The 14,310-nt window shown below is 47.4% G+C and overlaps 1 long non-coding RNA gene across 2 annotated transcripts in view; it reads left to right on the plus strand.

Annotated features, from left to right (window-relative positions):
• Nucleotides 1-9,379, plus strand: part of LOC129059711 (uncharacterized) — a 112,916-nt gene extending 103,537 nt beyond the window's left edge. For both annotated transcript variants that reach the window (XR_010140028.1, XR_008525747.2), the window contains one exon: nt 9,115-9,379. This is a non-coding gene — a long non-coding RNA (uncharacterized LOC129059711). The remainder of the gene's footprint in view (nt 1-9,114) is intronic.
• Nucleotides 9,380-14,310: the final 4,931 nt, after the last annotated feature.

Here is a 14,310-nt window from a genome sequence, read left to right on the forward strand (position 1 = left end):
TGGGTAAGCAATGTGGTGTTTAAGTTGTGAAATAGGATTCAAACCTGGGATCTTACCCACCCCCAAACCCATGATCTTTCTGCTACATCTCACTATAGGAAGTAAATTGTGACCCAACTATGGCCAAGGAAATAGTCCCCGTCTTGTCAGATCTGAAATGCCATCTTGCTTGTGTTTGCCCATGGCAGATTGCCTGCATGTTTCCGTGGTTTACAAGCCACCGAGGACCATGCGAGGGAGCAGGCCACCACCACATCACCAAGAACAGCAGCCAGCAGGACTTGTCTCTGAAGTTCCTGAGAGTCTGGGCTGATCTGTTTCCCTGATAATTTTGCAGAGTGTGTGCCTCCCAAACTCTTGGCCCACCTGGAAGATCCCACAGTTTTCTTGTGAAAAGACCAACAAACCGTTCTCAGGGTTTCAGGAGCTTGTGTTACCCCCTCCTCTATCAAGCACATTTTACACTGGATTGAATTTCTCTCTTTATGGAGGAACTCAGTGCTATGCTCAAAAATACCACCAGAGTCATGAATATTAAGAACACATTTTTCTTTCATTTTTTCTTTCTTGTGTCCCAGAGTTGGTCTCAGGCAGCAAACCCAGGCAGGTGTGTAATCCTGCACAGATCACCCTGGTTCCGTGGGCTCCCCAGTGGGGAAGGGTGAGCTGGGCTGGGTGGTGCCTGTGTTGCTTAGGTAGACGAAATGCTTTTGTGCATGTTTGGAGGCTGGGGGAAAGGTTCACGGCCAGGTCACTGCGCCAGCATTCTTTCCTTGGCCACAGCCGCAGCGGTGGGCCCCCAGCAGGAGAAGCGCGGGCAGGCGGGGTGCAGGTCTTGGGAGGCTGAGCAGCAGCTGCTGTGTTTGGTTTCCCTTTGGTCCCGGGGATTTAGATAAAAGGGCTGCTTTTATTGATTGGGGAGATTGAGGGAGGGAGGAGGCTCTAAGAAGTCAGCCTTTGCCTTTTGTTTTTTTAAGCAAACATTTATTGAGCATTTACTGTGTGCCAGGCACCGTGCTAAATGCTTTTCATGCATTATCAGGTTCAATCCTCATGGCAGCCCTGCTGTTTTAGTCTCCGTTTGACCCAGGAGGAGACCAAAGCTCAGAAAGGTTAAGTAATCTGCCCAAGGTCACACAGCTTGTAAAAGGTAAAGAGCCTGGAGCCCTCTGCAGCCTGAACTGCTGTGATGCCCCATTACTGCTGTTCTCTTTCTGCCTGCGTGCTCCATCCACCTGTTCCTCTGCCCCCAGAATGGTCTCTGGAGAACTCAGCCCTGCTCTGCATCTTCAGTGGCATCTCCTTTCCCATGGTGCACAGTTTACCTGTGATCTGAGCCCGGCATGTCCTTCCCCCAGGAGTCCCACTGAGTTGTGCCTTTTCCTCCCTCACATCTTGCCTTCTCCTGGGATACCTGTGCCCCAGACCTCCTACCTGTCTCTCAAAGCAGAACCCAGAGGCCCCACTTCTAGGGAACAACCCCCCAAAATTACATCTCAGCTACCAGCCCCTCCCGGCCCTCAGCATGCTAAGCCTGGGTTGGATGGGTTTCCAGAGGGCAGGAGTTGGATCTTGGCTGTCTGCCCACCCCTGCTGCCCACGTAGGGGCTGGCATGCACACTGAATTGCATGGAAACACCTACCTTTGTGTCCCCTTTGTCCTTAGCACCCAGAGTTCCTCATGGTCATGTCCTGCCTGGTATCATGCCAGTGTCAGGACTATCCCAGACCCCTTCCCCAGTTGGCATGGGCCTCATCCCTAAGGGAGGGCTGGCCTTAGTGGCCATTCTCTGCCTGATAATAAAGTCACAGGAAGAAATTGGCCCATTATTTGAGATGAATGTGTTGCCCTCTGGCCCAGTGGGCAGGTGTCTTCCAAAGTGGGTAGGCTGGCTGCCTGAGGCAGTAGAAAAAAGGACCCAAGGGACTGCAATCCCAAAAGTGGAATGGGGCCAGGTCCTGGGCTGAGGGTCTAGCTGGAGTAAGATACAAGAATGGTTGTGGGGCGGCAAGGAGGGTGGCGGACATGGATCTGCTCAGGGCACAGTGAGAGGGTGGGGAGGGTGTTGCTGGGCAGCACAGGTGTTACCTGGCCAACAGGAAACCAGAAGTGCAGGGATTATCCAACCCGAGATCACAAGGACAGACATGCATGGGATGTCATTTGCTGAAATGAATTAGGACCCCAGCTGGCTGTTCAGGTTGCAAACGAATCTCGAAGTGGTATTATTGGGGGATCAGTGTTACTCACTCTAGTTAATGAGCTGATAATGCTTCCATGGAAACCCTTTTGCTAAGAGCTAAGGGGAAATCTGTGTTATTTCCTTGATGAAATATTCCTGGGCCTCAGTTTCCTCATCTGTGGAATGAGGCCCATGTGCCACAGCCCTCTTGTTAGCAGACACTGCTCAGTGTTGCAGAGCCACACAGGTGGTGCCTGAGGTAGAGAGGCTTCCCTAGCCCTGTGCTGTGGGCAGTGTTGAGGGGCTGCCTGGCATGCACCATCTCGGATCAGCACTCCAAGGACAGTCAAACGTAACTTTCCTGCCTTGTTGCTATCAGACAGTTACATTTCATTGATAAGTTACGTCAATTCTGAGTTTCAACAAAAGTTTCTGGGTGGGGCCTCTACTCTTAAGGAGTTGAGTCTCTTGCCATGGAAAGAGGTTAACCTACAGTTAGGGTGCAGGTTGGTTCATTTAATTTCTGTCTATCCTGGGAGAGCAGGGTAGGGGTGGGTGGCTAGTATCTTGTTTGTAAAATGAAGCTGATGTGTCTCAGACAGGGTAGGTGACTGTCCCAGGGTCACAGGTGACTGGTGGAGGTATGTGGAAGTCAGGTGTGGCCCACTTGAGTGCTCCTGCCATGGACTGCCCTCTGCTGGCCTCATCGGTGCTGGGCATGGGCTGGGCTGTGACTGGTCCGTCCGTCCGTCCATCCATCCATCCATCCATCCATCCATCCATCCATCCATCCATCCATCCATCTCTTCCCTGCCTTCTCTGCCTTCCCTGCCTGCAAGCTGTCCCAGAGCACATGGATTACAGAATGTACCAACGGGGCTTCCCTGCAGCCAGCCCTGTGGGGACCCACGGATTGTGGCCAGGATGACCCTTTTATTCTTGACCTGATGGTCCCCATGTGTGACAGTATCCTTGCCCTCTCTTTGGACATCACACTCTGGAAGGCTGTCAGTGCAGGCAGCTAGGGACAGCCTTGCCTTTGTTTATAGGTTAGTTCCCAATCATGGTGGTTTAGATAAAAACAAAAGAGAATGATGCCCTTTGGCCTTCCTGCTGGCTGCCAGGTGTGTGTGGCTTGCAGAGCATTTCTACACCTATGGTGGTGTTGAGGACTGCTTTGCTGACAGATATAGGAGAGTCATCTGGAACAATGGCCAGGGCTTGTGTCACACTGACCACAACAGTGTGAACACCAAGGAGGCAGGATGTGAGGGCGGGCAAGGGTTGAGGCCTCAGCGTCAAACAGACCAGCGCCGACTCCAGACTGTACTGTTTTCTTCTTGTGTGACCTTGAGCAAGTTGCTTAGGCGCAGTGCCTTTACCTGTGAAATAGGGGTGGTGATGACGATGATGACGATGACAAAGACGACAGGCACTCACAATGTGGAGCACGTAAGCCCAACCAGGGACCTGGATCGTGCAGGGAAAGCAGCCCCTACATGGTGCAAGTGGTGGTCAGGATTCTAGTGTTGCCCTGGTAGCAGTGGGTCCTCCCAGCTCTCTCCCTCCAGCAGCCTGGGAGGCCGATGATGCTGACCCCACAGGACAGGTTCCTCCACTAGGCAGGCCCTGCATCTGCCCAGAGCCTCTTCTGCGCGGGAGACACATGGAGATTGTGTTAAAGCCTCGGCGTCCATTGTTCAATCAATCAGGCTAATCTGCCTGCCCCTCGATAAGGGGGAGGGATCGGGTTTCAGGGAGATTTTCCCTGGATTACTTCTAGTAGCCGCTCAGTCTAGACAGGCCTCTCAGTTACAGGGGTGCAGACAAAGGCGAGGAGCGGGAATGCCTGGCCACGAGGTGGCCCAGGGCCCTGCTGGACGCCTCTTCTCCCTCCTTCCCTCCTTCCACTGCCCTCCTCTCTCCTGGGGGGCCAGGGCAGGGAAGACACCAACCTACTGACCTGGGGGCCCTGGTCAATCCAGGTGAAGGTGCCGAGCCCTGATGGTGTGCCCAGGCTGGACACTGAGGAGCGATCATAATACATTGAGCTGATGTCTAGGGAACGCTTCACCCTGTGTCTGGTATGGCGAAGAGACCCACGTGGGCTTTATCCTTCTCAATTCCTGTGGCGCTCTCATGAGGAAGCCACTCATGATGTGTGCATTTAAAGATGAGAACAGTTAGGTGCAGGGAACGTGGGGTGGGGATTGGCTGGTGAAAGGATTGTCCCAGTGCTGAGGGGACAGGCAGGGAGGTGTATGTTGACCTCCACCATCTCTGGAATTGAGGTGGAGGCCAAAACATTTCTGATGTGTCAGTCTTCAGCCCACTTTTCCTGCCACAAGAGGACCCTGAAGGCTCTGAAGCCTTGGGCGGTGTGGCCTGCATGGCCTGCCTACACATCTCTGTGCTGGGTTCCTAGCCTGGCTTTGCTACTCCCTTGCCCTGTGATCTAGGCAAGTCACTTCTGGACATCAGTGTGCTCATCTGTAAAATGGGCATGACATTTACCCTGTCTGGCAATAGGAGCCCTGTGTGAGTCACCAGAGAGAACGTGTGGGAAATAAGTAGTTTTGGAAACCATGAAGTGCTGTGCCAGTGCTAGTTACCAGTTCCTAGTGTGCTGTCTGCCAGCCCTGGCCAGGGCTGAATGAATGAATGTGAATAACCTTCCTTCTAAAATAGGGTTGGGGTGTCTCATCTGTTCCCTTTCTCCATATCCCCAACTTGTCCTAACCCTGGGGAATGTGAGGAGCAGCCCTGGAGGCCAGGGGATCTCAACGGTCTCACTCCAAGGCCACAGGGGAGAGCTGCATATGTGGCCCGTCTCTCCAGGTTTTCTGGAAGATGAGTGGGGGATGTTCCCTGGCCCTCACTGGCATCTGAGGTCATGCAGGTGCAGCCCTTGCCACTCAGCTATTCCAGTGTCCAGGCGGGCTGTCAGTGCAGGACAGGCTTGAATGCAGGGACTGCCTTCTCAGGCTTTTGGAACAGCCTGGAGAGGGGCCTTGAGAAAACATCCTTTAGGGCTGGAATGTGAACTTTGGTCATGTATACGTGTGCATGAGAGAGAGGACAAGGAGACAGAGGAGACACACATGGCTCTTCATTTTCCGACTCATCTGTCCTGGGTTTTAAACAGGATCTAGTATAATTCCACATTACTTTCTTGTTCTCCTCTGTGCCCTGTACAAAGTGAAACACTTGATTCAAGAGAATGAGGCATCGCTCATTTAATGGATTAGCTTTTCCCAGAGCAGCAAACCCAAAAACCATCAGAGAACAAAAAATGATAATAGCAATAGTAAAACTGACAAGTTCGTGAGACCCTGAGGCATTGCTCCTCTGTACCCAGTGTCTTCTATCTCCAAGTCTTCTTTGTTTCAGGGGCGTCAAACCAGAAATTAACCTTGTACATGAACCTGGGGAGGGCAGAGGCTGCACAGAGATGGCCTTGGGTGGTGGCTGAAATGGTTCTGCACACCCCTTCTCTTGTATTATACACTTATTTAGCCTGTACACTGTGCTCTTTGGATCAGAGGGGGCTTAGCAGGGAATGGGCAGGAGGAGGGGGTCTCTTTATCAGTGGACACAGGAGCAGCATGAGAAGTTCATAGAATTTTGAGACCTGACTCCACCTGCCAGCTGTGTGTCTTAGGCAAGTCAGTTAACCTCTCTGAGTCTCTGCTTCCTCATCTGTGAAATGTGAGAGGGACAGGACTGAAGCTGTAAGGCCATTGTGAAGATTTGTCTAAGATGGCAGGCCTGAGAGGGCTTTGTGGGGGGAGGCGAGCCCTTCGGAAAGACTGAGCATGGGAGCTGTTGGCAGAGCTGTGAATCTGCAGGCAAAGCCTTTACTGTGGGCTCTGTGGGTGTTTGACTTGCCTGTTTAATCGGCCTTGGGTACCTTGACTCATTTCCATTTTTATAAATGCATTGAAAATGCCACTGGGCCCAGAACAAATGCCAATTTAACCTAAGCATAGCTTACTCTTTGTAATGGTGAGTCTTGAATCTCCACCAAGCCAGGCATGGCTGCTTCCAGCAAGAGAAGCAGGATTATAATAAAATCAGTATGTTTTCATGGACATTAAGTGTGTTATTAGCATCTTTGAATTGGATGAAAGCTAATCTTTTCCACATTCAATGAACAAACATAAATGATGTCAGTGAGAGAGAGGAGGAAACCATGCCCATGGGCAGAAACCAGTGATATTCAATGAAGAGGAGCAAATGGAAGCAGCTCTGCCACCTCCTTGCTGTAGAACCGCGAGTGAATCACTTGACACCTCTGGTCCTCAGTTTCCTTAATCTGTCAAACGAGAGCATTCTTGGTTTATCTATCCACTGGGCTGAAGACCTTGTGAAAGTATATACTGAAAAGATGTTTAAAAAGTATAAATCGTATACAATTGTATAGGGTTGTTATTGATGGAAGGACATGGTGGTGTATGGATAGTCATTGGCAACAGATGACTTGTAAAATTCTGTAGTTAGATTTTAGGTGTCTGAAGTCAATGAGTGAGTTGAAAAATATGCCAGTCAAGACAGCTGTTTACATTTCTAGGAACTCATACTCTGTGGTTTCTCCAATTATACATCTTTCTACTTAAATAGAACAGGATATTAAAAAATTTAACCTGTTCTTGTTGCCCTTACCATTAAAAACATTGTCAACAGTTGAGAGCTCTTAGGGTCAAGCACTGACTATGTACTTTGACTGTATTATCTAATCCTCATCACAAACCTAGGAGGCAGATCCTATAATTGCCAGTACTATTTTATAGTGAGGAAACAGTCTCACAGAAGTGGGGCAACTTGCCCAGGGTCATACAGCTAATAAGACACGGGCAGGTGACTGAACCCTTGAAATCTGTTGCCCTCCAGTATGGCCAGTAAGTCAACAACAGACATTTGACCTTTCCCCACTTCCTCCCTCTTTTCCTCCTCTTTTCTTTAGATAATTTAATCAAAAAGTCGTTGGGTTCTGGTATGGTGGAATGAGAAGTTTGAAAAATCCTCTCCCCCAAAAGCAATGATAAAACTGGAGAAAATCAGTAAAAATCACCTGAAAGGCTCTAGAAACTGAGCAAGATCATACATTTCATACAAATATAAAATGGCACAACCACTTTGAAAAACAGCTTGGCTGATTCTTACAAAGTTAAACATAAATTTACTATCCAACCAGTATACACTTTTAGGTATCTACCTGTATTGGTTTTCTATTGTTGCTGTAACAAATTACCACAAACTTAGTGGTTTAAAACAATGCAAATTTATTATCTTACACTTTTGGAGGTTAGAGTCCAACAGGATCTCACTGGGCTAAAATCAAGGTGTTGGCAGGGCTACGTTCCTTTCTCTAGGCTTTAGGGAGAATATTTTTCCTTCCCTTTTCCAGCTTTCAGAGCTTGCCCACAATTCCTCGACTCATAACCTTCTTCATCTTCAAAGCCAGCAGCAGCAGATTGAGTCCGTCTCACATTGTTTCACTCTGACCTCCTCTTCTGGCTCTTCCACTTTTAAGGACTCTTGTGATTATACAAGGCCTGCCCAGATAATCCAGGATAATCTTGCTTTCTTAAGGTCAGCTGATTAGCAACCTGGACATCTCTGGGAGCCCATTCTTCTGCCTACAGCACTACTCAAGATAAATGAAAATATGTGCCTACACAAAGACTTGTACATAAATGTTCATAGTGGCATTATACACAGTAGCCCCAAACTTGCAATAATCCAAATCCAGTCTATCGATTGGTAAATGGCTAAACAAAGTGTGATATATCCATGAAATGAAATATAAGGTAGCAATGAGAATGAACTACTTATACATGTTACAACATGGATGAACTTCAAAAACATTATGCTGAGTGAAGTCAGTCATATGCAAAAAAGGCATATAATTCCCTTTACATAAAATTTCTAGAAGAGGCAGATCAGGGTTACCTGGGGATGGGAACTGGCTGCACATGGACACTGGGAAGTTTGTTGAGGATGATGGAAGTACCTAAAACTGAATTGTGGTGGAGATTACACAACTCTATAAATTCACTTGAAAATCTTTGAATCATATACTAAAAAGTGAGTTAATTTTATGGTAATTTATAATTTGTTAAAATTATTTTTAAAAAGAAAAGCATTTATGCAAGCCAAACAGGGAATAGGGCCTGGCAGAGGTTGAATGCCATGTGAGGAAAGTAACTGAGTGGGTGGCAGCCTGATGGGTCCAAGAACTTGGTTACATTTAGGGGGATTGACCAGATAAGTAAATATACTGAGGGTAACAGACCAGTTCTCTCATTGTTAGAAAACAAGAGTTACAGATACGGAAGTGGGAAAGTCAGAAATGAACCCAGTGTTATTGGAGGTATTGATGTAAACTCACGGTTTTCAATGTAGGTATAGAAATAAATATAGATGTAAATGTATGATATACATATACACACATATATATGCACACACATGTGTTGCTTAACTTCAGGGAGATGCTCTGAGAAATGTGTCATCAGGCAATTCCATCGCTGTGTGAACATCAGTGTGTACTCGCACAAACCTAGATAGTATGGCCTACTACCCAGGCTATATGGTATGGCCTGTAGCACTAGGAAAAAACCTGTGTAGCATGTTACTGCACGGAATGCTGCAGACAATTGTAACACAATGGTAAGTATTTCTGTATCTAAACATAGAAAAAGTACAGTAAAAATATGGTATTATGATATTATGGGACCACATTTATATATGTGGTCTGTCATTGACTAAAATATCATTATGTCACTCACACACACACACACACACACACACACACACACGTACTTCTGAGCTCTTTCAACAGAGCAGGCAGACCTAGAAGCAATGACACTTATATAACAAATAGCATACCTAGTTGCTTCGACGATGGTTTCTAATGTCATTTTCTGCTAAGGACACCAGGACTTTGGAGAAATGGTTGATTCCAGGACTGGGACAGGAAAAGTACAAGATAGGCCAGGAGCAACGCATTATGCCAGAGAGTAAAGAAGTGCTCAAAGAAGGATGCAGACATGTCAAAAGTACATGGAAACAGTTTGCAGGGGCTCCCGTTGGCCCAAACTGGGACATTTGAACATCAAAATGTACAATATGGTGATGGAGTAAAACCCATTAAACAGCAATCCATGAGCCCACACTTGGATAAATAAATGTGGATGAAGAGAAGCTCCTTTTCATTGTAGAATGCCAACTGATCAATGTGGAAGGAACGATGTGGTTAGAAAGGTCTCTATTTGGCAGTCATTGTAATAATCATTAATTCAGGCAAAATTAATTACAGTTGTTTCCAATTAAAAAGTTAAACATATTTGCATGCTATGATGTGCCAGGCCCTGTTGTGTGCTATAATTCAGAGCTTAGATATGTGGCACTGTCCCTGCCCGGAATGGTGGCGGGCCACGTTTTAAAAGTTGCTTTTCATCTGTTTGGATGGTCCTGTGTGCCTTTGCTCCCGTTGGCAGCTGTTGTGTTCTGCTGGTGTCGGTGTCCACCTGCAGGTGGTCCTGCTCACCTTCTCACCGCTGCTCCTGTCTGCACCCGCTTGCTAGGGGAAGCATCACTGGCTCTCACGGAGGTGTCTTGTGAGGAAGAGGAATGAGCTTTCAGTGCATGGAAGTTGTGACAGTTCTTTGGGCCATTCAAAGACCTTGTGGCCTGTTTCTTGGCCCCTAAAACATCCTGAAGAGGTAAGATTGCCTGAGTTGCATTCCATGTTGTCAACTTGTAACCACATTTGGTTTGGGGGGACTTTCAGTTTCTTTTCTTAGAGGACTTCTTCTGCATTAACTTCAGCAGGTTAATGTGAGAATTCACACCCTCTGGCCAACACAGGAGCCCAGGAGTTGACCAAGTGTAAATGGATGGGCCAAGGCTGTCCACAGAGTGAATTCTCCATAAGTAGCCACTTGTGAGGTGATTCCAGGGGTGCCATCCAGCAAAACACTAGCCAGATGCTTCTTCAATGAAAGTATGGAAACCCTTGGTTGTCACTGAGCTGAGTAATGGCCTCAGTCACACCTCTAGGCCCAGCAGCTTCTGCTCAGAGACAAATGCTGTTTCTTCACTTGCCAGTCCACACATTCCACAGCCTCTTCATTTGCATCTGGTATCCCTTGTTGGCTGGGCCATTGTAAAACCTGCAGCTGTGTCTGTCCTTTCTTCTCGGGGCCCAGGAGGAAGGTGGTTGTGGGAACAGATTCCTGAGACAACTGTTGTCTATGGAGACCCCATTGCCACTGACACCTTTGGGCCTATGGGACATGACAGATGGCCCTGGGCTGTGGGAAGCTGTCCCAGGAAGTTGGGTCCACCACCCACAAATAGATGTTCATCTTTCTGGAGTTGGGGATTTGGTTCCTGGGTTCATTTTTATGTGCTGTTTCTGTCAGCCACTCTCCTTAGAACAACCTTGGCCAGCTGGGGAATAAGAGAGAGATTATGCTGTGTCCACATTGAGAGGGTCATTCCAAGATGGATGAGTGGCTAGCTGGGGACTTTTTGAATAGGGCTGGGCATGCCTTTTCTTGGCAGGGCTTGGTTTTGGTTTGGACTGTGCGCGCTCTTGGGAAGGATACTGGGGGTGTGTAGTGCCAGGAGAGGCCCCAAATGCCAGCTATCATGTTGAAGGCAGTTTCTTCCAAGGCACATCTGTCAGGAGTCAAGGAGGGTCTGCTTACACAACCCATGCATCAGGGTCTTAGAGGGCTCTCCTTGCCTTCTTAGACCCTATCACATGACTTTGAGGAGCACCTGTTCTCTGTGTGCCCACCTGGGCCAGGCCCAGGAACATTCAGCCTCTGTGATAGGAAACACAGGCTGGGAGGTGGGTGCTGTGGCCTCAAGTCTCATGTCTGCCAAGAAAGTGGGACAACAGATGCAGACATTTCCTCTCTCCCTTTTTGAACCCAGTGTCCTCATCTCTCCTTGAGGGGGCCGGATTAGAGGCCTTCCAAGGTTTCTTCCAGATAACATAACACCCATAAAGCCACCTGCCTGGCAAATCTCCTCAATAAGGGGTGTAGGTGTTTGTCCCCATGTGCAGCCCCTCAGGCACGGAACTCATGCAGGCAGGAGATATGTTTCATCCTTCCTGGCAACCGTTCAGGTCTTCTCTTTGTCTTCAGAGCTGTACGGTTTCACTACAATATGTCTAAGTGTGATTTTTAAAAAAAAATTTATTTATTTATTTTTATTTTTATTTTACTTTTCCTACTTGGAATTTGTTGGCTTCCAAAACCCGAGGGTTAACAACTTTTACCAATTCTGGAAAAGTATCTGCCATCATCTCTTTAATTCTTCATCCTCCTCCTATTATCTTTGGGAAATCTGATGAGATACATAATAAACTTTTTCAGTCTATCTTACAGTAAATTTTTGAGAGGAATACAACCAAATACAACAAAAACATTACTTTTTGCTCACAGGTTCATGGGTTGGCCCTGGAGGCTCTGCTCCATCCAGAGCCACGTGGTTCAGGTCTGATCCACCTGGCTCTCCTTCCAGGACCCAGGCTGCAGGGGCACAGTTACCTGGGTGAATTCTCAGGCCTTATAGGGCCAAGACGAACCACAGAAGTACATTTAACTTCTGCACATATCATAGCCACTCACATTCCATTGGCTGAAGGAAGTCACGTGGCAAAGCTCCAAATAAGGGGGTGAGAAGTCCACTTCAGCCATGGAGTCAGTTGGGGATTATTTGCTGAGCAATAATACAATCTACCTCAGCCTGTCATCTTTATCACAAATATTCACTTCCCTCCCTCAAGCAAAATGCACTTACTTCCTCCCCAGATGGTTCAAAAATTTCCAATCCAATCACAGCATCAGGCTGGAAGTCTTGTCTCCATCAGTTCCTATTCACCCAGAGGCCCATGAACTAAAGAGACAAATATTTGCCCCCAATTCACCCACAAAAACCACAATATACAGTTGAAGAGCTGGGACAAAGTAACCACAACTATCCCATTTGAAAGGGGGACAAGCAGGAAGCACAGAACAGGTTCACAGCAGATTCTTCCTTTGGAGAAAATACTGTGAGGTCCTCCTACCCCAGGGTTAGACAATATTCCTGGATTAGGTCCTGCTTCTGCTTTCTGGGAACAGCTCCCAGATCCACTGGCTCCTGGTTTCACCCTCTGGGAGTTCCTTCCTTTCCACCATTTTCCTTGTCAACTTCCAGAAAAAAAAGCATTAAAAATATACCCTCCCTAGAGTAGCTGAGTACCTTTCTCAGCCTACCTTCTGCCAACAGAAAGTGGGAGTCCAAGGCTTTTTTTTGTATGAGTCAGTTGTTATTGGTTGCATTTTATAAGGTGCTACAAGAAAGAAATGAACTCAGTAAAGAACTGGCCGGTTTGCAGACAGAATTGACAGTCCTGAAGTTCTTAGACTTTTGCAGTTGCAGAATGGAACTGTTTCCTCACCAAATTCAGGGTGTAGCCATTAAGATATAGCCATAGGTCAAAGACGAAATTAAAGCACAGCCATTAAGACATTGTCTCAGAACAAAAATCAGATTGCAGATATGGCCGTCACACAACTTTGGTAAAACCTTAAAGCCTCTGATTAGATTAAGGTCATACCTGGTAGATTGATTTAACAGGACAAAATGGCTCCTATGGAAGCCTAAAGAGCCCAAAATACCTAGAATTAAGTTGAGCACATGTGAGAGACTGTGTGAGTGCATACACGATGGATGCCTCCAAAGAATGGTGGGTCTAGCTTTTGGCGTACTGAATTGGGCTTGGAAGATAATGGAGGTGACACAGTCATGGCTGCCGTGCTCATGCAACTCTGGCCTCAGCTGCAGCTTTTAGCACTGTGGATTTCCACACCTGTCCTTTTTTTTTTTTCTTTTTGAGCTGAGTCTTACATGTAAAGTTATGTTTATTATGTCTTATCCAGCATTTCTGGCTGTTATGGTGGGAGGGTGGTTTGCCACATTGCCAGGAGCAGGTCTCCGTTGCACAGCACCCTGACCTCACTCTCACTGGCATACAGTATGCACTGTTTCTCAAGAAGCCTCTAGGGCACAGCCCTGGACTCAGCCCAGGGGCCATCCAGAGGAAGAAAAGACCCAATTTCTCTTTATGGAGGCTATTGTCAGAGAGAGGACAGGACATATAAACAAAAGTTGCATGAATTACATCTTGCATGCAGGAGGGAAGCTCAGATGAAAGAACCTAGTAATTCATGCATTTTAAATGCATCTACTGTGTGCAAGACCCTATGTTAGTGTCTTGCCTATTCATATAATTGTAGTTAAACAGCAGCCTTTTGAAGTGTTTACAAATGAGGAAACTGAGTCTTAAAAATGGCAAGTGCTGTAGAAAAAGCCACAAGGTTAGTAGGTGGCTGAACTGAGAAGCCAGGTTTGCCTGGCTCTGAGGTCCACCCCCTCTTCACTGCCCTGTGCTTCTTCAGAAAACAAGGCATGGCAAGGCATAACAGGCCGGGCCAGGCTATGTGGGTGGCAGCGCAGACAGAACGACCCTTGGACAGGCAGACAACGCTGCACAGCCACGGCTCTGAGTGTGGCATGTGCAAGCTGACTGTGGATGTCAGCTGGGGTGGGCCTTGACAGAATTTCTCCTCTTCCCTTTTCATGACAGTAGTAGACACTCAAATGACACAAAGAGTAAATCTTTTAAAATGAGGGTGTGGGATGCAGTACACACGGGCAAAGGGCTGTGTGGTGTGGTTAGGACTGGAGGGGTACCGAGGCATTGTGGTCTTTAAGGTCAGGATCTGGAGCCACTGGTGACTGGAGTGTAGATGCAAAAGGTTGAGGGACAGGTGGGTGTGGGTGTTGGTGGCTATTTTGTTGAGTGACTCCCAAATGCTCACCAGCAAGATCTTTTGGGGCCCTGGGCTCCTCAGCTTTTGTTTTAAATCCGAATTCATTCCCAAGGATCCCCGTGGGTTTATCACATAGTTTGGACTTAAATCTTCTCCTGCACCAGCAGTGTCTGCTTATACCTTTTCCATGGAGAAAGCCCCATTTCCATCTTTATCCCCAAGCACTGCCGTCTGCCCCTATGCAGCCTGTTCCACTACTTGGTCACTTCTGTTGATACTAGGATGTCCCC

The sequence above is a fragment of the Pongo abelii genome, chromosome 4 (assembly GCF_028885655.2).
Source record: "Pongo abelii isolate AG06213 chromosome 4, NHGRI_mPonAbe1-v2.0_pri, whole genome shotgun sequence".
Classification (NCBI taxonomy): Eukaryota; Metazoa; Chordata; class Mammalia; order Primates; family Hominidae; genus Pongo; species Pongo abelii.